A 23,697-nucleotide genomic window follows, 5' to 3' on the forward strand; every position below is an offset into this window, starting at 1 on the left:
GATAGTTCCACTTTGCATATGTCTTGCTTACTTCGGCTTTTCTTATTTACTGGAAAAACCGCAGAGAGAAGAAAAAAATAAAACTGCTGAACTGGCTTTTATCTGCCTTTGTTCTTAGAGTATTCTATTTTCATCTTGTTCATATACTTAGATCCTCGAAGCACTACACCCATATTTTCAGGATTATAAAAAATATGTAAATGCCATCATCAACTTCAGTCATAGTAAAGGCAGTCTGAGTTGCTTTCTTTTCCTTCTCTTGTCTCAGAGACAGACCTTGTAACTGGAAATAGTAATAATTTGTTCTTGTTTAACGTCCACGGCCTTCTCGTTTTGCGACCTGGCCTCGAGCATTCTTTCAGTAGAATCACAGTGCTAATACTGGTTGGCTTTGGGCGTATGTTGCCCTCATTTGGCCCCTGTGCCACTGCTCAAAATAGATCATTATCTGTAACATTTATCCCAGGGATGAACAGAAGTTAATTTTCCTTCCATTGTAAGAGCATCCAAGACCCCTTTCACCAGCAGGAGTTACCAAAAGAGAGATGGTTTCTGCCCTGATAAAAATCTCCAAGGGCCCCAGTCTGAGACAAGCACTTATCTGGGAAGCCGGAAGCCATCAGGAGTGGAGATGAAAGGAGCTCACTGGTCACCTATAACCTCCTTCTGGCAGGACAAGGCTATTCCTATGTCAGACACTGTATAGTGTTCCAATATTTAAATGTCATCTCATGAAAATTCTTTTCATTTCACAGGCTGAGAAGGTTTCTTTCCATCCTAACCACATCATCTCTCAGTTTTACTTCTTTATATACTTTTTAGTTAGGAAAAGAAAATTAGGACAAAACGGAGTATCAGTTGGGATGTAACTAAGAAAAGAGTAACTACTTCAATTATTTATAACAGAAGGTATTTCATACTTTTAATGCATGAAATTAGTTATACAGGTTTTGGAAAAGATGAGAAGACAAACAGGGAACAGTGAGGAAACCCAGAGATTATCAATGGCAGGAAGCTACTGCTAAATGCCAATGTGGAAGAGACAAATGGGTGACGCTGTGTGGGAGAGGCCCAGGGGTTGGTGGTGGCTGGTAGAAGATGGAGCCATGTCACTCCTTTCCAGAGGAGCTGGAGCCATGCAGGGGATGCAAATGCTCGTGCAAAGCTGCTGGAACGGACCAATAAGAAAGCTTGAGATCCAGGGCCTGCAGGCTCGGCCTCCCTGGCACACAGGGCAGAGATAGAAGGTGGAGCAGATGTTTGTTCCTGGGAGCCAAGTGGCCCAGGACTGGCACAGAACCTTAGGTGAGTAGGAAAGAAGTATTGTTGGGTATTTGAAAGGACAAGAACAAAATCTAAAAGACTCTGAACATCTATTATATACCTCCCATACTTCACTTAATTCCCTTTTGTGTTTGGAATTAATGTTTTAAAACAATCCATGGTTGGTTTTTCCAAATCAAAAGACCTTCTTAACTAAAAAAAAAAAAGGACATCTTTTTTTTTTCTTTCTTTGACATGTTACAATTAAGAAACATACTTTTTAATATGAATTTCTCTTTTTAAAAGAGAAACTATTCTTTCTCTTGTTTAAAATGGAGTTACTGTGAAAATAATTTTCAACTAAATTAGTTTTCCATTTTATTCCCTGCTGCTAGGAATGAAAATACATCTCCCAGCAGTAACAAAAGCGTAATTTCTAATGGTTCACAGCAAAGCGTTTTCATTTTTGATAAACCGGGGACAGTCAAAAGCATAATCACAACTTTGAGGCTATTTTATTTCAATTGAATGCATCTTTAAATTACATTATTCAAGAACTTTTTGTCCCACTAATAATCATAGTGTAATTTTTAAGATTTTTAATTATTGAATTCAACAATTTCTTAGCCTAAGGAAAGAGACCCATATTTTTAATGTAATCTTTCTAAAATCTATTAATTAATTTTATAATATTCTAATGTTTTAATTCTATGGTTAAAATAATCACTGATTTTGCATATTCCTTTTTGATGGATTAATACATCCATCAAATACATTAATTCACTTACTACATTGTAAAAACATATATATACACTCACAAATCTACATCCAAAGCGTAGCTAATTATTTCCTAACACACTTTTTTTTTCCCAGGACTTTTTGTGTAGCACCCATAAAGTTTAAACTTAATTTAAAAACCTGTGATTTTGGTGATAATCTGTCAGAAACATCAATTTTTCAAAAAATAGTAACCAGTATCCAGTAAACAATAGCATCCAGTAAATAAAAACCAAAAACCATAACCAAATTGTTTCGTTTTCACAGTCATTAACTAAGATCTGTTTCAATTTAGCAAGAAAAACTTTACATATATTTAGCAAGAAATATCTATAAAATCTATAATATTCATTCTCCATTATGTTACTCTTTATGTCATACATCCCCCTTTCTCCACCTAAATTGTCTCTGACCCAATCAGAAGACAATTAAGGTATGTTTTGCACAATTCTGACCATAACCAGGACACATATTTTAAGTTGTAATAGGCAAATTATATTCTCTGACTTTAATACTTGGAAGTTAGGGGAACTGCTCTCCCCCTTCCTTAAGTCACTGTCTTTTTTCCTTGTTCTGAAAAGTGTCCATGTTTTTCCATTGTGCTTCTTCATTGCTACCAAATTTCCCAACCTCCTTGTTTTTTATTTTTACACCCTTGATGATAACCTAAGCTTAAAAACTCATTGGCTCCCTATTGCCTTAAAAAAAAATTTAATCTTACTAATGGAACACAAAAAGTTCTTCACAATCCAGCCTCAACTAGCCATATCTGTCTCTGTTCCTCTTTCCACATTTTGACTGAAACATGATCAAATTACATGCAGCTCTCAAACATACTATATAATTTGAAATATTAATTATTTTGAATATATTGCTACCTGGAATGGCCTTATCTGTACTAGTTCTGGAAACTCCTTCTCATTCTTCAAAACCCATGTCAATTACCATTTCCTCTGCGAGGTTTCCCCTAGACAGTCAGTTCATTCCTCCTTAGATTACCAGATGGTACTATGATTACTTATTTAGCTGTAAAGATTTCCAGTGAGCAGTTGGAAAGCATGGACCATGTGGTTATTATTGTACGTGCACATGATGGGTACTCAACAAGTTTGCTCTGGATGAATTAACAGTGACGTTTATACTGTAAGCTCCTTAAAAGCAGTATACTTCTTAATTGAAAAATGTTTAACACAGGTGAAATTTATTTTATAAATGGTTTTTGATAAGTCTGAATTTGAAAATTTATAGAAATAAAATTACTTTATCAATGGTTTGGAGAGAAAATGGAATTGCAACTCCTGAACAATTTGGCATTAAGAGTCTAGCCCAACACCCAGGGGAGTGAATCTCCCTGGCAACGTGGAATATGACTCCCGGGGAGGAATGTAGACCTGGCATCGTGGGACGGAGAACATCTTCTTGACCAAAAGGGGGATGTGAAAGGAAATGAAATAAGCTTCAGTGGCAGAGAGATTCCAAAAGGAGCCGAGAGGTCACTCTGGTGGGCACTCTTATGCACACTTTAGACAACCCTTTTTAGGTTCTAAAGAATTGGGGTAGCTGGTGGTGGATACCTGAAACTATCAAACTACAACCCAGAACCCATGAATCTCGAAGACAGTTGTATTAAAATGTAGCTTATGAGGGGTGACAATGGGATTGGGAAAGCCATAAGGACCACACTCCACTTTGTCTAGTTTATGGATGGATGAGTAGAAAAATAGGGGAAGGAAGAAACAGACAAAGGTACCCAGTGTTCTTTTTTACTTCAATTGCTCTTTTTCACTCTAATTATTATTCTTGTTATTTTTGTGTGTGTGCTAATGAAGGTGTCAGGGATTGATTTGGGTGATGAATGTACCACTATGTAATGGTACTGTAAACAATCGAAAGTACGATTTGTTTTGTATGACTGCGTGGTATGTGAATATATCTCAATAAAATGAAAATTAAAAAAAAAAAAAAAAGAATGAGATTACCTTGCTCGATGATTATTTAAAGAAAAAGCTTCTTTGTAATGTATTTAAGACATCTAAAATGCCTTTGTCCTCAGGGTAAGCACTGTAGTTCTTTGGTGCTTGAGTCGATATTGTAATTTAATACTGCACCTACAAAGAAAATTACAGTTTTTAAACTGTTTATTCTAAGTGCTTTCAAAATGAAGACACTATAAAAGTGGTAAAAGTATGTTGTTGAAAAAAAGAGGTAGGATATTCTTAATTCTTTAAAGGTCAAAAATGCTGCAAGTTCTAATGATCCCACTCATCAATATTGGGGGATCCTCTACAAGTTTGCATATTGTAATATGTTCTTAAACTGGAATAGATAATGACTTTGTAGCATCGACTGTTTATACCTTCTAGCTGCTGGAATCCTTTGCTTGCTGTGAAATGTGTTCACTTTATTATGTGATGACATTAATGTATATTAAGAATATAAATGAAAATTTAAAAAAAAAAAAAAAAAAAGAGTCTAGCCCAAGCATGAGCTGCTACCTTTGATCCTATGGATCTTTGTGCTATTTTCCTAGATGAAGCTTGAAGTACATGGCATTTAAGAAGGACCAGTAACAGGAATGCTTCTGTGGCAGCCACTGCTCCCCTGCTTGCCCACACCCACCATGGCCACCACTCAGCAGCTAATAGGAAGAGGGTGCCTGGTGGGCAGCAAAAGCTTCCATGAATACTTGAAGGAAGAAGGAGTGGGAACAGCTCTGCAAAAAAATGGGTTTAATGGTCAAGCCAGTTTATGTCATCACTTCTATCCAAAAATTCCTCACCATAAACATTGAGAGCACTTTGAAAACAACATAGTTTTCTTATAACCTGGGAGAGAGAAGAAACTACAGCTGACAGCAGAAAAACCCAGACTGTCTGCAAGTTAACAGTTGGTGCATTGATTCACCACTATGAATGGGATGGGAAGGAAAGTACAATAGCAAGAAAAGTGGAAGACGGAAAATTTGTGGTCGAATGCCTTACGAACAATGTCACCAGAACACAGATCTGTGAAAAAGTAGAATAAAAATTCCATCCTCATATGTGCCCAGTAATTAGCTGTGAGGATGAACAAGCTTAGTTCAGTGAGCAAATCTCCAGACTGCTTTTCTTTTCATTATTGGGTTCAATTAACTTTATCATAAACATTTTATATCCAACTATTTCAAAGTGTTGGTTTAATTACGATCATCCCTTTGGTTAGAAAATAAATGTGTTTGAGTTTTTAAAAAAAAAAAGAAAAGGAAAAAGGCTGGTAAATAGTTAAGGAAATGCTAACCAAGCTTCCCCTTAAATCCCACGATTATTGAGCTGATAAGAACCTGAGAGGAGCATGACTACTTCCAAATCAAAGAAGTTTCATTACTGTAATTGATTTTTTCATCTTCCCTCATTGAACATTTTCCATAGCAGGCAGCTCATTTCTTTGGGCTTTTCCAATTATTTAAAACATCTCTTCCTTATATGGAGCCAAATTCTACCCTCAGGAAGTTCCACAGCTGTTTACCCCACAATAACTACACAGAGTTCAATAATCTTCAGCTGACTCAACACAACTTTGAAGTTAGCTCCATGTCTCCATGTCTTCTTGTCTCCAGAAGAGGATCCTTATCCTCCATAATCAGTTTCTAGGATCCTTTTGGGACTGACCCTCTTCTAGAAAGATGCAGTTTACATGTCATCACTGTTATTTTAAATAATTAGATAATAACCTTTGAAAACATAATGATCTGAACCCTGGCAGCACTCTCCCCCACATCCAAAACCTCACTGAAATAAGCCACAGAGTATATATAGTGAAAATGATCATCATCAGCAAAATATACCAAGATAGGCTAACAGCAATATGGTGGAAATTTGGGGGAAATTTTGCTAGATTAAATTTCCAAAGGACCCTAAATGAACATCTATTTTTGATTCATTTTTCCTTTGTCCTTTTTTAAGAAATTGCAATGCACATTCATCATCTTGCCTTCATGTAATTTTCATAAGGTGGTTATGTCTTCAACTATATAAGGTCCTGTCTCCAACTAACCACAGGGGTTTACCCATGTCCCAACTTAGGTCAATGAGACTGACTCTCCCAAGAATGTGAACTGCAAGTGAAAGTGAAATTTTGGATGTAGGTCATTGATGCTGTATCTTCTAATGGTAGAAATTTTAGAAGAAAATCATTAATTCCTGGTTATGAGATTCAAGACTTCAGTGGTTTCTGCTCTTCCTAAGTCAGTTATTTCATTATTCTTTCCATTCTTTGAGTTACTCAGTATCCTCCTCCTCCTAATAAATTTCTTTCTGCTTATGTGTTCTATAGTTGGTTGTTGCTTTCAAACAAACCAAACCAAAAACAACCTAATTCTCACATCTGTTGTTAAGAGTGTGAAGTATCAAAACTTTAGAGATCAATTTGACAATAGATAGTAAAACTGAAAATTCACATAGCCAACCCTAGATAAACACCTAAAGAAAAAGTGACATGTTCAAGTATGTTCATTAGCCTTGTTTTTGCTTGTTAAAAGTGTAAAAAATGTAAATATCTATCAACTGGAGTTAGGGCAAATAAATTGTGTGTGTGTATATATACACACACACACACACAAAGCTATAATATTGAGGCTAAAATAAATGAACAAAAGCTACATATATCAATGTGGATAAATTGTTAAAACAACATTGAGGAAAGAAACAGAGAGCTCAGAAGTTTAAAGCTCTCTCTATATATACCATTTACATAAAGTTTTAAAACACAGAACAATATCATGCATTTTCTACATGCATATATAGTAAAAAAATTCATACTTGGAAAGGTGAAATACTAAATTTGGAATAGTGATTATGTGATAGTTTGTGTATTCCAATGATAACCGCAGTATTTCCCATCCCACAAATTTTTCTTCAATGTGGCTTTGTCATTTAGCTCATTGACTCTCATGTTAAGCCTAAGTAGAGTTCTGAGACTATCTCAACCAATAGAATGCAGTAGATGTGATTCTGCATGACTTCTGAGGCTAGATAATAAAAATGCCATGCTTTTCTGCCTTGTGGTTTGAGGATACTCACTCTTGCAACAATGCACTCCAGCCACAATGTGCAAGGAAGCCCAAGTAGTCATGTGAAGAGGCCTCATGTAGCCTAGTGTCCTAGTTGAGGCCTCAGATCAAAGTCTGCGTCAGTCATAAGACATGTGACTGAACAAGCTTTCAAATGTTTCCAGCATCCATACATCAAGTCACCCCAGTCTTTGAGTCTTCCCAGTTAAAGCTCCAGACATTGTGGAGCAGAGAACAGCCATCCCCGCTGTTCCCTTTCCCGATGCTTGCTCCACAAAAGTAACAAACATAATAAAATAGTTGTTGATTATCCTTCTAAGATTAGAGTGGTTTGTTATGCAGCACTTGTAGCTGAAACAGGTCACCACTGGAGAAGGAAATGAGAGGAGTGACGCCCAGAAGAGAATAAGGAAGTCTTAACATAGTAACATTGACAAAAAGACACATGTTCTTTGTACTATTCTTTATTGATTATTCTAATATTTAAATGTTTCATAATAAAAGTAGAAAAAAAGAACATGTATACTAGAAATTGTTGTCCATATATATAAACATACAAATTATAACAAAGTAGGAACCATGAATTAATGTGCAATAGAATAATTATAGGTAAAATGTTTGGGAAAAAAAGAGTTAGATACATAAGGAGAAATCGACACAATCCTCCCTTTATTTCTTATGCCAAGATAAATTAGTGATGGATTTAAAGGGTCAAATGTAAAATCCTAATGAATATTTTTTAAATCATAATGAATCTTCTTAAAAAATCCTAATGAATAATTTTTAAAATCTACTTTCTAGAAGGAAAATTTTCTAATATTAAAATCAATAAAAAATCAAATAGGAACACATCAATAATTATTTTTATTCAAAGTCAAAAAAGCCCCCCAAATTAATAAATAAGCAGCAATATATTTTTGCTTCAGGTTTTACAGGGAAAATTGAAGTTATCAGGTATGATCAAACAAAAATCCCCCTCTACCTACAAACATATCTATATGCATCTCATCTTTTCTTTACTCCTCCCATTATCTACTCTAAAATTCTGCCCATTCCCTTCAATCTGTATTCCCTCATCCATTCTAAATTTTCACCATCAATCATTATTTCTCTATTCTTCATATCAAACTCGTGGTTCAGTAACCACCCCCTAACCAGCCACGCTGTTCTCCCACTGTCACTAACAGGCAAATTAAACTCCATTTTCCTTTTAAATAATTCTCTTTAACTGTGACTTTTACTAGATATCATCCATCCCATCACTCTTCTTTCCTTTTCACTGAAATATTTTGATAGTGCTGTATAAATCCTATGTCCACATCACCTCCCATTAACCACTATTTCTCTACAATTTTGCTTAGAGGCAATGTAAGGCAATGATTAGGCCGTGAAAACATCCAAATCAAGGCATCAACAGGGGATGCTTTCTCCCCAAAGACCAGCTACCAGTGACCCTCAGGTCCTCTGTCACACGACCACGCACATGGTGACTTCTGCTGGTCTCTCCCTTCTCTCCTAGTTTCATTGTTTCCAGCTTTGGGCTTCAGTGGTTTCCTTTCTCAGCTTCTTTGGGGTGTTTTTCTCTGTACTTCTCTGAAGCCTTTTTTCTGTCCTTTATCCTGTTATAAAGAGGATTAAGACATACCTGGGACAGGCCTCAACTGAAATAACCTAATCAAGAGGTCCCACACACAATAGGTCTACACCCACAGGAATGGATTAAAAGAACATGAACTTTTCTGGGGTATACACAACTTCAAACCAACACAGTGACTGAGATGAAAAATACATTGGATAGGATTAAGAACACAACTGACATTCCATACAGTAAATATAAAAGACTGTCTTTTTCTTATTATTTAAATATTTTTAAAAGATCATTGTTTAAAAATAATAGCATTATATTGTATTGTGCAGTATACAACATAAGTAGAAATAGAATATAGCATAATAATATTTCAAAATCCAGGAGGGGAGAAATGGAAGTATATTGTTACAAGGTTATGGATGAAGCAGCATAACATCACTTGAAGGAAGCCACCATTTTTTGTGGATATTTTTGATTGTTGCAATAGTATACACTGAAAAGACAATTAAACAAAAACAAAAAGCAAAACAAACTAAACTAAAATCAAAAGAACTACTAATAAAAAAAAAAGAAATATACACACGTGCACATGCATGCAACAGAGTTATAGTGACAAATCAACAAAGGAGATAAAATGGAATAATAACAATATACAATTTATCTAAAAGAAGACAGAAAATAGGGACAAATAGCAAAGACAAGACAAGGTGGTATATTTAAACCTAACCATAACAATAATAACATTAAAGGAAAATGGCCTAACTACCCCAGATAAAAGTGAGAGATTACCAAATTAGATATAAAAGTAACACTCATCAATATATTGCCTATTAGAAACACACTTTAAACACACTTTATATATAAAGAAGCATGTAGGTTAAAAGTAACACGATGGACAAAGATATATAATATTAACCTTAATCAAAAGAAAGCTGGACTGGCTATAAAATCAGTCAAAATAAACATCAAAGCAAAGCATACTGCATATTGCATGGATAAAGGGTGTGATTTTAATATGAAAAATGGGTCCATTCATCAAGAAAAAATAACAATATTAAATGTTCATACTTCTAAAAAGAGGGTTTCAAAATACCTGAAGCAAAAACTAATAAGACTGCAAAGAAAAAATAGATAAACCCATAGCTATAGTAAGAGAAATCAATCTCTCTTTTCAGTATTTGATAGGACAAATAGAAAATTAGTAAGGTATAGAAAACTTGACCAACCCTATCAAAACCTGGACCTAATTAACATATATAGACTACCGCACCAACAACAGAAAAATATAAAATCTTTTGAAATGCACACTGAAAATTTAGCAAGATAGACCATATTCCAGACCATTCTCAGTAAATTAAAAAGCAATGAGATCAAGCAAAGTGTGTTCTCAGACCAAAGTGGAATAAAATTAGAAATCAAAAACAGAAGGATATATTGAAAGATATTTGGAGACCAGATAACATGCTTCTAAATAAACCTGAGTCAAACAAGAAATCAAAAGGGAAATTAGAAAGTATTTTGACCTGAATGAAAATGAAAATACAACACATCAAACTTTGTGGATTTAGCTAAAGCTGCAGTGAGAGAGAAAGGAATGGTACCAAGCACACATTTTAGAAAAGGTGATGAATCATGAATATACAACCTTAACTTCTACTTTCAGACAAGAGAAAAAGAAGAACAAATTAGCCTGAATTAATCAGAGTAATGGAAATAATAAAGGCCAAAGTGGTAGCAGTGAAATAGGAAACAGGAAAAAAAAAAAAAAGAGAAACTCAATAAAAGCCAATTCTTTCAGATCAATAAAATTGAAGAAACTCTAATCATTTAGGAAAAACCTATAGCTAGCACAATACTTAACAGTGAAAGACTGAATAATTTCCCGGTAAGCTCAGGAATAAGGTGAGGATGTCTTTTGGATGAGAGGCATATAGTAGAATTATGATTAGGGAGGAGGGGCAAGATGACGGCATAGAGAGGAGTGGAAGCTAAGTAGTCCCCCTGGAACAACTACAAAAAACCAGAAACAACTAGTAAATAATCCAGAATAACTGTGGGGGGACAAACGAGACAATCCACTCATCATACACCAACCTGAATTGGGAGGAATGCCCGAGAACATAGCATAAAATCTGTAAGTAAAACCTGCGGAACCAAGTCGTGAGACCCCCTCCCCCATAGCCCAAGCTGCAAAACCTCGTGGTGCCAGAGAGAAGCTCTCTCCCAGCAAGCGAATATAGCTCAGCTGAGCTCCAACTGGGGTTTTGAGTGTGAACTGCTCACTACAGGTACGCATCCCCAAAAAACAGACAGAGGCTATGGGTGACGACTGACCTGGGAGAGCCGGAGGGTCGCCTTGGACTGGGTCTGAAGGGGACTATCTGTTTCTTTTTTGGCTCAGTGGAGATAGCCCCCAGTCATTTTCAGTTTCCAGGGCTGTGAAGCAGAGAAGGGTGGAGACAGCACAAGCAGAGAGCGAGACCATTGAAATGCTAATGACCTCCACCTGGGGGCTCTGTCTTCTCTAGGAGGAAAGGGGTGGGACCCTTTCCATTCAGAACCAGACCCCAGAGCCTGGGGGAACACGGCCATACCTCCTCATACCAGTCAAGAATTATAGGCTAACAGGCATCACCTGCTGGGCAGAAAAGCACAGTGACCTGAGGCATCAAAGGGTGGAGCAATTTTCTAAGACACACCCGCAGGGAAACCAGATACTGAATATTTCTTCCCTCTGGGACCTGAGCCTGTTCTGGTCTGGGAAAACCTGATTTGGATGACCAAGGAAACCATGCCTAGACAACAGAAAACTACAACCTACACTAAGAAAAACAAAGTTATGGCCCAGTCAAAGGAACAAACGTACACTTCAACTGAGATACAGGAATTTAAACAACTAATGCTAAATCAATTCAAAAAGTTTAGAGAAGATATTGCAAAAGAGATAGAGGCTGTAAAGGAAGCACTGGACATATATACGGCAGAAATCAAAAGTTCAAAAAAACAACTAGTAGAATCTATGGAAATGAAAGGCACAACACAAGAGATGAAAGACACAATGGAAACATACAACAGCAGATCTCAAGAGGCAGAAGAAAACACTCAGGAACTGGAGAACAAAACACCTGAAAGCCTACACGCAAAGGAGCAGATGGAGAAAAGAATGAAAAAATATGAGCAACGTCTCCGGAAACTCAAGGATGAAACAAAGTACAATAATGTACGTATCATTGGTGTCCCAGAAGGAGAAGAGAAGGGAAAGGGGGCAGAAGCAATAATAGAGGAAATAATTAATGAAAATTTCCCATCTCTTATGAAAGACATAAAATTACACATCCAAGAAGCGCAGCGTACTCCAAACAGAAGAGATATGAATAGACTTACGCCAAGACACTTAATAATCAGATTATCAAATGTCAAAGACAAAGAGAGAATCCTGAAAGCAGCAAGAGAAAAGCGATCCATTACATACAAAGGAAGCTTAAGAAGACTATGTGCGGATCTCTCAGCAGAAACAATGGAGGCAAGAAGGAAGTGGTGTGATATATTTAAGATACTGAAAGAGAAAATCCACCAACCAAGAATCCTGTATCCAGCAAAGCTGTCCTTGAAATATGAGGGAGAGCTCAAAATATTTTCTGACAAACAGACAATGAGAGACTTTGTGAACAAGACACCTGCCTTACAGGAAATACTAAAGGGAGCACTACATGGTGATAGAAGACAGGAGTGTGTGGTTTGGAACACAATTTGGGGAGATGGTAGCACAACAATGTAAGTACACTGAACAAAGGTAACTATGAATACGGTTGAGAGAAGAAGGTGGGGAGCATGTGAGACACCACAAGAAAGGAGGAAAGATAACAACTGGGACTGTGTAACTTGGTGAAATCTAGAGTATTCAACAATTGTGATAAAATGTACAAATATGTTCTTTTACGAGGGAGAACAAGCAAATGTCAACCTTGCAAGGTGTTAAAAATGGGGAGGCACTGGGGGAGGGATGCAATCAGCATAAACTAGAGACTGTAACTAATAGAATCATTGTATAATGCTTCCTTTAATGTAACAAAGGTGATATACCAAGGTGAATGCAGATAAGAGGGGGGGATGGGGAGGCATATTAGACACTTGACATTGGTGGTATTGTCTGATTCGTTATTCTACTTTGATTTAAGGTTATTTTTCCTTTTGCTGCTTCCTAGCTGTCTTTTTTTTTCCTCTTTGTTTTGCCTCTCTACCTTCTTTGACTCTCCCTCCTGCCTTGTGGAAGAAATGTAGATGCTCTTATATAGATAATGGTGAAGGTGGTGAACACATAAATGTATGTCCATGCAGAAAACCATCGATTATTTACTTGGGATGGAATGTATGGTGAGTGAACAAAACCACATTAAAAAAAAAAATGGGTTGATGACAAAACCTCGAGGGCAATATACTGAGTGAAATAAGCCAGACACATTAGGACAATTATTGCAGGGTCTCACTGATAGGAACTAATTATAATATGTAAACTCATAGACATGAAATATAAGGTACCAAGATATAGGATGAGGCTTAAGAATGGGGAGTGGTTGCTTAGTATGAGCAGAATGTTCAATTAGGATGAACTTAAATGTTTGGAAATGAACAGGGGTGTTGGTAGCAAGATGTGAGAATAACTAACAGCGCCGAATGGTGTGTGAATGAGGTGGAAAGGGGAAGCTCAGACTCATATATGTCACCAGAAGGAAAGTTGGAGGTCAAAAGTTGGAAATGTATAAAACTGAATCTTATGGTGGGCAATGTCCATGATCAACTGTACAAATACTAGAAATCACTTCATGAACCAGAACAAATGTATGACAATACAATTAGAAGTTAATAATAGAGGGGCATATAGGGAAGAACTATATACCTATTACAAACTATATACTACAGTTAGTAGTATTTCAACATTTTTTCATAAACAGTAACAAACGTACTATATCAATACTAGGAGTCAACAATTGAGGGGGGTTGGTTAGGGATAGGGGAGGTTTAGAGTTTCCTTTTCTTTTTTTCTTTTTTCATCTTTCACTTTATTTCTTGTCTGGAGTAATGAAAAGTTTCTAAAAATTGAACAAAAATTAAGTGTGATGGATGCACAGCTGTACGAGGGTACCCAGGGGCAAGTGATTGTACACTTTGGATCTTTGGATAATTGTATGGTATCTGAACAATCTCAATAAAAATGAAAAAAAAAAAAGAATTATGATTAAAAACAAAAATGTGAAATACCTATTCTAAAATCTGTTTCCATCTCACTTCCTATCCAAATTTCCTATCTTAAAAATTATATATATATATATATATATATGTATGTATGTATTCATCAAATTGCTGTTGCTCTTTGGTAAATTGCCACAAATAACACTCTGCTTTTAACAATTTCAGGATTAAAATAATTCTGGATAAAATCCTATTATCTTACCTAAAATCCAGAGCAGAAACAAAAAGAAAATCTCTTCCAGTTCCTTGCCTTTTTCCCTTTTTTTCTAAATCAAAATGGTTTAGTGAAAATGACATTGGTTTGAGATACTAAGATCTGTGTCCTCATCTCATAGTGATATGGGCAGAGAGTATAAGGGTATTTGTGGGGCCCCCGAGGAGCTGGGGAGAAATGTAGAAGTGTTGAACTTCCCCACCTGGGCTACAGCTGATTTTCTAGCAAACACTGAGGACTGCCAATTTAGTGGGCCGAGCCCTCGATCTGGGGGCCTTCCCCAGTGAGGCTAGTTGCTGCAAGGGAGAGGCTAATCACACTTATAATTGTGACTAGGAGTCCCCCTAGAAAGCCTCTTTGTTGTTCAGATGTGCCTCCTTCTCTCTAAACCCACTCGGCAGGTGAACTCACTGCCCTCCCCGCTACGTGGGACATGACTCCCAGGGGTGTGAATCCCCCTGGCAACATGGGAAATAACTCCTGGAAATGAGCCTAGACCCAGCATTGTGGGATTGAGAGGATCTTCTTGACCAGAAGGGGGAGGAAAGATGAAACAAAATAAGGTGTCAGTGGCTGAGAGATTTCAAATGGAGTCGAGGGGACACTCTGGAGCGCATATTCTTATGCACTATACAGATATCACCTTTTAGTCTTTAGTGTGTTGGAATGGCTAGAGGGAAATACCTGAAGCTGTCAAACTGCAACCCAGTGATCTTGATTCTTGATGATGATTGTGTAACTACATACCTTGCACAGCGTGACTGTGTAACTGTGAAAACCTTGTAGCTCACACTCCCTTTATCCAGTGTATGGACAAATGAGTGGAAAAATGGGGACAAAAATCAGATGAAGAATAGGGTAGGATGGAGGGGGTGGAAAGATTTAGGTTTCTTTTTTGCTTTTATTTATTTATTTATTTGGAGTAAGGAAAAATTTCAAAAATTGATTCTGGTGATGAATGCACAACCGTATGATGGTGCCGTGAATAACTGATTGTACACTGTGGATGACCATGGGGTGTGTGAATATATCTTTTTTGCATTAAAAAAAAGTAAATGAACAATGGGGGGAAGAGGGGAATGGGATGTTTTGGATGTTCTTTTTTATTTTAATTTTTATTTTATTCTTTGGAGTAATGAAAATGTTCAAAGTTTCTGGCGATGAAAGCACAACTATATGATGATACTGTGAACAACTGATTGCACACTTTGATTGTATGTTATGTGATTACATCTCAATAAAATTGCATTAAAAAAAGATCTGTATCCTCACCCAGGACATGCTGTTAACTAACCATAACATCCTAACTATAAGACTTCATTTCTCTGATTTCAGTTTTCTCATCTGAAATATGAATTTAATGTAAAATTGTTTCTCAAACTGGAGTCTGAGGTCCCTTAGAAATTGGTGGCTATATTCCCAGAGACCTACAATTACTACATCAGAGTTTTAGTCTTTCAAGCTTTAATATAAGCACTTTCCCAGATCATCTGTAGGATACCTCATAACCCACAACAAACACAGATTTGAGGACTCATATTTGTGTTTGTATTTAGGCCAAGCAGTACTCATTAACTACCACAGCCCTTCAGAAAGAACTCACGAAATAACGATGTGTAAACAATGGCTTCCCCATAACCGAAGGCCAAAAGATACCAAGAAAAGCTGTAGAAATAAGGATTTCCTGGCAGGGAAACAAATAAAATTGTGGGGAACTGAGTCTTCCCATGTTATGTATTAGTATGAGCAAAAAACAGTAGGAGTCAGGATCATTTCCAGGTTACAAGCTGCAAGTTAGTTTTAGCAAAAGAACCACACATATCATAGTAATGTTACCTGCCACCCATCACATTAGTTCCATTAATTTGAAATTCTCAATTATAATTTTTATTTTATTTATTTTATTAATTTGTTTTGGTTGTATAATTTTATTGGAGTTTATAAGCATAACAGTTTTATGTTTAAATATATTTAGGAAACATGATAAAAATAGTTTAAATCAACTCCAAAATAACCACAGGAGTTTGTTTCTTTTAAATTGTTCAGAAATCACCCATTGTGAGAAAATTGACCTATATGATCTCCAAGAGTCCTCTCTGCTCTAAAGTACTATTGCCTTCTCCTTCTTTGTGTATATATACCATATAGAACCACTAGAGGACAGCAAGACACTTGGATTGAATGAGCTCTGTCTTTATCTCCGCCGCCCCCCCCCCGACCCCCGCTCTCAAAAAAATTTAGGATTGTAAGTCCAATATATCTAGGCTATAACTTAAGTTATAGCCTTAAACTACCAAGATTTTATTTAAATTTTCCAAGAAAAAGAAATTCTCCACAATCTTTTAATAGCCCTTATGTGCCTCATACTTCTTGTCAGAACTCTTAATCTTGGCTTCATATAACTCTTTCCTACTATAAATTAACCCTATTCTTTCTCACCTTAGTGAACCAGGCGGTTACAACAACACACACACACAAACACATGCACACACACACACACCACTAATTAGTTTTAATACTGTTGAAATTAAAATGTACTAGATAAGATGGAGGCAATTATATGAATCAAACATTTTTATTTAAGAGGAGATTGACATTGATACTGACATTTTTAGACAAGTAAAGCCAACAAGAGTAGAGAGATGAATCAGAAAAAGGACAGAATGAAAAATAACAATACTTATGATTTACTGAGAGTTTATTATATTCTGGGTACTTTTCTAATCATTTTCTTAAATTACATTCCTTTATGCTCATAAGATTCTATTAGGAAGTGGAGATGTCACTCCATTTTACAAATGAGGAAACAGATACTCAGTCATGCAGCTAAGCAATGACAAAACCCAAATTCAGAGCCAAACAGTCTGACTCCAGTGCCTGCTTCACCCCCTACACAGTGCTGAAGGGAGAAGGATCACTCCACTTGGTACCAAAAAAATCATATACAGGGACCCTAAACTAAGATATGGCAATGAGCAGAAAATAGTATATGAATTAGAAAGATACTTAAGGCATTGAGAGGACATGTCACTGATCAAAAATGGGACCTGACAAGAAGGCAATATTAGATCTGAGAACTTCAGTTCAAAAAAATGAATGGTCATGTTTGTCATTAACCAGGATAAAGAAGCCAATAAGAAGACTATGTTTGAAAAGGTGAGAGTTAATGAGCTCTGATTAGGTGGTGTAATATTTTGGGGTTCCACAAAAGCCTACCGATTCAACAAGTATTTACTGAGTACCCACCACATGCACACACTATTCTAGGACCTTGAGATACATCAATGAACAAAAACAGACAAAGATCCCTGCCCTCCTTGGCCTTATATTTTCTTGGGGAGAAACCAACAATAAAAAACAATTACAATAAGTAAGTAGATATTTGAGTTGCTAGAAGATGACAAAGTACTCAAAAAAAAAAAATAAGAAAAAGTAAAACAGGGCAAAGGGTGAGGTAGGAATTGTATAGGTGGACAAGATACAGAAATAAATACATTATCAATTTTAAAAATTAGGTGGCACACGTCAGCCAATTGCTAAACCAGCATCTTTTTATAAAAATATGACACATGTAATTTTAAATTTTCAAGTAGCCACATTAAAATATTTATAATTATACAGACAAAAATAATTTTAATGATATATTTGATTTAACCCATTATGTTTGAAATAATATAAATTCAATGTGTGCTCAATATTTAAAAAAATGAGATAATTTATCATACTTTTTTTGTACTAAGTCTTCAAAATTCAGTGTCTATTTTTATACCGACTTCTCAGGGGTATCTCAGGTCTTATATAAAAAATGGACCCCAAAATTTCCACTTTCCTGTACCTTCTATGCACTTCTTCAAGAATTTTTCAAGAAAATTCTAACATCTCTACTTCTCTCAATGTAGGCTATTAATTTTAATACTCAAGCAGCTACCTCAAAAAACAAAACCAGCTCCAGACATCCTGCCAGAATACTGAATCTTGAGCTATGCAAAAGTAGTACCAAGTCAATGAATCCTCCCCTATCCAGTCTTATATTCCACATTCCCATCAGTCTATTAAGACCCTCAAGTCCATTCCAGCAGATCTATCCCTGTTCTTCACTGATATATATTAACTGGATCCTGCAATTCCAATGGCATGTCACTATTTTTTCCACAAAAGAGGACTTGTACTTCTCAGCTCTAATGTACGAGTGCTAATGAAGGGTAGTGGTGCGAGTTTTGAGAAGAACAGCATCAGCCTGTAAGGAACTTGCCTCAAGTAACATTTTTTTCATGTTCCCCTGCCAATGGAAAACTGGTGTCCTATGACAAATGGAACAGGGCTTCTTCTCATAGCCAAGATATATCAAGGGGATTTGGGAGTTCAAGAGTCAGACTTATCAAACAGGAGTCCCATATGAGGTTACAGAGTAACAGTGCTTCCTTATAGGTTCCTAATTTTGACACAGAAGGCATGTAGAGACTATGCATTTAATCATCTTTGCAGCTCTGCTAATCTTATAATAAGATCTTGGGCCTGATTTTCAGCCATACACACTATGGGTGGAGGAAATGAGTATCCTTTAATGCTGTCATAGGGCCATCTGGCTTTTTGAGATTGTCTTAAGCAGGCAATTAATGGCCATAATTTGATCATCTGGTAGAGGGGGTGGGTAGGTCTTCAATGCCATTTAAAAGAACCAAGCTGAGAGAGGAGGGGAAAATGACAGCATAGGGATGTGTGGAATTTAGTTAGTCCCCTGGAACAACTAGCATATAGCCAAGAACAACTAGTAAAAAGTCTGAAACAACTGTTGGGGGACATCTGTGACCTGACACACATTGTACACCAGTCTGGAATGGGTGGAACAGCTGAGATGACAGCATAAGAACTGTAAGTAAAGCTCCCCAAACTGAGGAGCTGGGCAGGCTGGGCTGAAACACTTCCCTGAGGAAAAAGCAGCAGTCTACTAGGAGGAAGGGAAGATAGCTCAACCAAACTCCAACTGTGGCTTTAGTTAACAAATTTGGACTACCAAATACCAGCTATGAACCCAGATAAACCTGGAGCAAGCAGAAAAGAAACCCAGAGGTTTCTCCCACCAGAGAGGAGGTGGGGGCTAATGGAAAAAAATACATAAATATATAAAAACAGAGGCTTTTGGAGATGACTGAGCTCAGAATACTGAAAAAGGTCTGCGTGCCAAGAAAAGGGGCACAGAGAACCAGGCACCAACTCTGGTTCTTGACTGGTAACTAGGGAGGCTGGAGACTGGCTCTAAAAAGAGGATTTCTATCTTTTTTCTTTTTTTTCTCTCTTTCTAAGAGGCTCAATAGAGAAAGCCTTGGGCATTTTCAATTTGTCAGCTCTGACCCAGGCAACGGTAGAGTTAAGACAGTTAGAGAGACAAAGGAAAAGTCAAATTTCTTATCTTCCCTAAGAAAAGGGGGAGGTGGGGTCCAGATAAAGTGGCTGCTCTCCCTCAGAGAACTCAGACCCTAGGGGCTGGGTAAAAATAACAGAAACAGCTTAAACTTGGCTTCTGACACTCTCAGCCCCTGGCAGGGACAGGTCCACTGAAAATCGAAGGCAATGCACTTCTTTATGCTGGTGGGGGGCTGCAGGCTGACAATCACCACCTGCAGAGCAGGATAGGAAAAGCACAGCATTCAGAGGCCTCAAAAGAAGTCTGACAACCAGCCAGGACTCATCCTCAGGGAAACCTGATACTGACTACACCTTCCTCCTGAGACATGGGCCATCTGGTCCAGGAAAATCTAATTGGGGTAATAAAGGAAACCAGATGCCTAGACAACAAAAATTATGAATCACACTAGAAAAAAAATGAAGATATGGCCCAGTCAAAGGAAAAAACTTACAATTCAAATGAGATACAGGAATTCAAACAACTAATTAAAGATCTTCAAACAAATATGCTAAATCAATTCAAGAATCAAATCAACGAGTTGAGGGAAGATGTGCAAAAGGGATGAGGGATATAAAGAAGGCATTAGGCGAACATAAGGAAGAAATTGGGTTTGTAAAAGCAATTGGCAGAACTTAAGGGAATGAAAGGCACAATAAAAGAGATGAAAAACACAATGGATACATACAACAGAAGATTTGAAGAGGTGAAGAAAGGATTCAGGAACTAGTGAACAGGACATCTGAAATCCTACATAAAAAGAACAGATAGGGAAAAAATGTAAAAATATGAGCAGGGTCTCAAGGAACTGAATGACAACCTGAAGTGCATGAATATACATGCCATGGGTGTCCCCGAAGGAGAAAAGAAGGGAAAAGGGACAGAAAGAATAATGGAGAAAATAATCACTGAAAATTTCCCAACTTTTATGAAAGACATAAAATTGCAAGATCCAAGAAGCACAGTGTACTCCAAAAAGAAGAGATCCGAATACACATACTCCAAGATGCATAATAATCAGATTATCAAATGTCAAAGACAAAGAGAGAATTCTGAAAGCAGCAAGGGAAAAGTGATACATCACATACAAAGGAAGCTCGATAAGACTAAGTGCAGATTTCTCAGTAGAAACCGTGGAGGCAAGAAGACAGTGGCATGATATATTTAAGATACTGAAAGAGAAAAACTGCCAGCCAAGAATTCTATATCCATCAAAACTGTCCTTAAAAAATGAGGGAGAGTTAAAATATTTTCAGACAAACATACACTGAGAGAGTTTGTGAACAAGAGACCTACTCTACAAGAAATAGTAAAGGGAGCACTACAGGCAGATAGGAAAAGACAGGAGAGAGAGGTTTGGAGAAGAGAGTAGAAATGAAGACTATCAGTAAGAGTAAAAAGAGAGAGAGAGAGAAGATAAAAATAAGATCTGACATATAAAATCCAAAAGACAAAATGGTGGACAGTAGACATTACATTGGGTGAAATTAGCCAGAAACAAAAGGACGGGTACTCTATGTACTCACTAATATGAACTAATATTGATGAGTGAAATTTGAGAGTTCAAGTTGAGAACACAGGCTGTCAGGAGATAGAAGGAGGTTATAAATGCACAAGGAGTACATAATATTCTACAGGATTGGTTGTATAGATACATAAATGGATAGCATAATACTGTGTGATGGTAGTACAATATTGTAAGTACACTGAACAAAGATGTCTGTGAGTAAAACTTAAAGAGGTGGGGCAGGGGAATGTATGACACCAGAAGGAAAGATAGAAGATAAACACTGGGATTGTAAAACTTAGTGAAACCTAGAGTGGTCAATGATGGTGATTAAATGTACAAATATAAGGATCTTTTTAAAAGAGGGAGAACAAATGAATGTCATCATTGAAAGCTGTTGAAAATTGTATGGTACAAGGAAAAAAAACACAATCAATGAAAACTAGAGACTATAGTTAATGGCAACATTGTAAGATACTACCATTAGTTGTAACAAAGACAATATATCAAAGCTAAATGTCTATGAGAGGGGGTTATAAGGGAGTGATATGGGATTCTTGGTGGTGGTGGTGTTGTCTGACCTTTTCATTGTATTTTACTTTATTTTTATTTTTATTCTATCCTTTATATTTTTTTTCTTCATTTTTTTCTCCTTTTCCTCTTTCTTCATGGCAGAAATGGAAATGTCCTCATACAGTTTGTGGAGGTGAATGTATAACTATGTGACTATACTAGGAATCATCGATTATTTACTTAGAATGGGTTGTATGGTGTGTAAGTAAAACTATTTAAAAAATAAACACAGGGACACAAGTGCTAGAGAAAATGTGGCGAGAGGGATGCATCTATTCCCTGTGGTAGGAAGAGGAATGGCACAACCCATCTGGAGGGCACTGCGGTGATTCCACAGGAAGCTAACTATGGGGTTGCCATATGGTCCTGCAACCCTGATATTGGGTACATACTTAGAAGAACTGAGAGCAGGGACATGAATGGACATTGCACACTGGTATTTATGGTAGCAGTATTTACAAATCATAATGAATGGAGACGACCTAAGAGTACATCGACCAATAAATGGAATGGTGAACTGTGGTGCATAGATTTAATGGAATATTGAGTGGTGACAAGAAGAAATGAAGTTGTGAGGTATGCAAGAAGGTGAATGCACCTTGAGGATAGTATGTTGAGTGAAATAAGCCAGCATCAAAAAGATAAACATTATAACACCTCACTATTACGGACTAACTATATTGTGCAAACTCTGAGAATTGAATCTGAGAGCATAGGTTATCAGGAGAAGGTGAATGGTAAAGTTTCCTAGATTGTAAGCTCTTACAGCAATCACATTTATTCATGAGTTGTAATAGTGATTTCTAAATTCTGAGATGATGAGCTGTTTGTGTATAACCTGGTCAGTCTCTGGAATTTCAGGTGTCTGTGTGACACCTGGGACTCAGAGCCAGAGTTCAGTGGCTATGAATGTCACCATTACCCCATACAACAAATGTTAAAGAAGCTGCAAAAGAGATCAGACTTTAATTAGAGATATGAATAAAATAGGCTTGATTAGGACTAAGGTAAACCAGACTAAAGGGAAAAGGATGATACTGACTGTGTTTTAAAACTTCAGCTTCTATGTGAGACCAAAGGAAGAGATGTTTATTTGGTGGAAAACCTGTATTTTCTGTAGCATGCAATATAATTTAACTTGCATGGTCAGTTTATTCAAGCACCATAATTACATGGAACCTTCAATAGGGGGTGAGATCTGGTTGGTTTGCACAAGTTAGCATGAAGCCCTGATACTCCCAGAGTAATTTGGCAGAGAGTAAAACTATTTGCAAAGCCCCCTTGAGGGACTGGGTAAAAATTGGAAATATTAAACTTCCCCACCTGGGGAATTCCTGTTATTCTCATAAGCATTGGAGACTACTGCTGTAGTAAGCCAAGCCCTCAATCTTGAGGCTTGCCCTTATGAAGCCTGTTACTGCACAGTAGAGGCTAAGTCTACTTACAATTGTGCCTAAGAGTCACCCCCAGAGAACCTCTTTCATTGCTCAGATGTGGCCTCTCTCTCTAAGCCAAAACTGCAGGTAAACCCACTGCCCTCCCCCCTACACAGGACATGACCTCCAGGGGTATAAATCTCCCTGGCAACATGGGACATGACTCCTAGGGATGAGTCTGGACCCGGCATCATGGAATTGAGAAAGCCTTCTTGACCAAAAGGGGGAAGAGAAATGAAACAAAATAAAGTTTCAGTGGCTGAGAGATTTCAAATGGAGTTGAAAGGTCATTCAGAGGTTATTCTTGTGCATTTTATAGATATCCCTTTTTAGTTATTAGCGTATTAGAATAGATAGAAGGAAATAGCTGAAACTGTTAAATTGCAATCCAGTAGCCTTTATTCTTGAAGATGACTGACTGTATAACTATATAGCTTATACAGTGTGATCATGTGATTGTGAAAACATTGTGGCTCACACTGCCCTTATCCAGTGTATGACAGATAAATAGAATAATGGGGGACAAAACATACATGAATAATGGGGGGGGAGGATTATGAGATGTTTTGGGTGTTCCTTTGTACTTTTATTTTTATTATTATTTTCATTTTCATTTCTCGGAGTAATGTAAAGTTTCA

General features: G+C 37.0%; 1 pseudogene; it reads left to right on the forward strand.

Moving 5' to 3' along the window:
- The first annotated feature begins 4,660 nt into the window (after positions 1-4,660).
- Positions 4,661-5,064, forward strand: LOC119509605 (annotated as a pseudogene).
- The last annotated feature ends 18,633 nt before the right edge of the window (positions 5,065-23,697 follow it).

The sequence above is a fragment of the Choloepus didactylus genome, chromosome 14 (assembly GCF_015220235.1).
Source record: "Choloepus didactylus isolate mChoDid1 chromosome 14, mChoDid1.pri, whole genome shotgun sequence".
NCBI classification, from domain to species: Eukaryota; Metazoa; Chordata; class Mammalia; order Pilosa; family Megalonychidae; genus Choloepus; species Choloepus didactylus.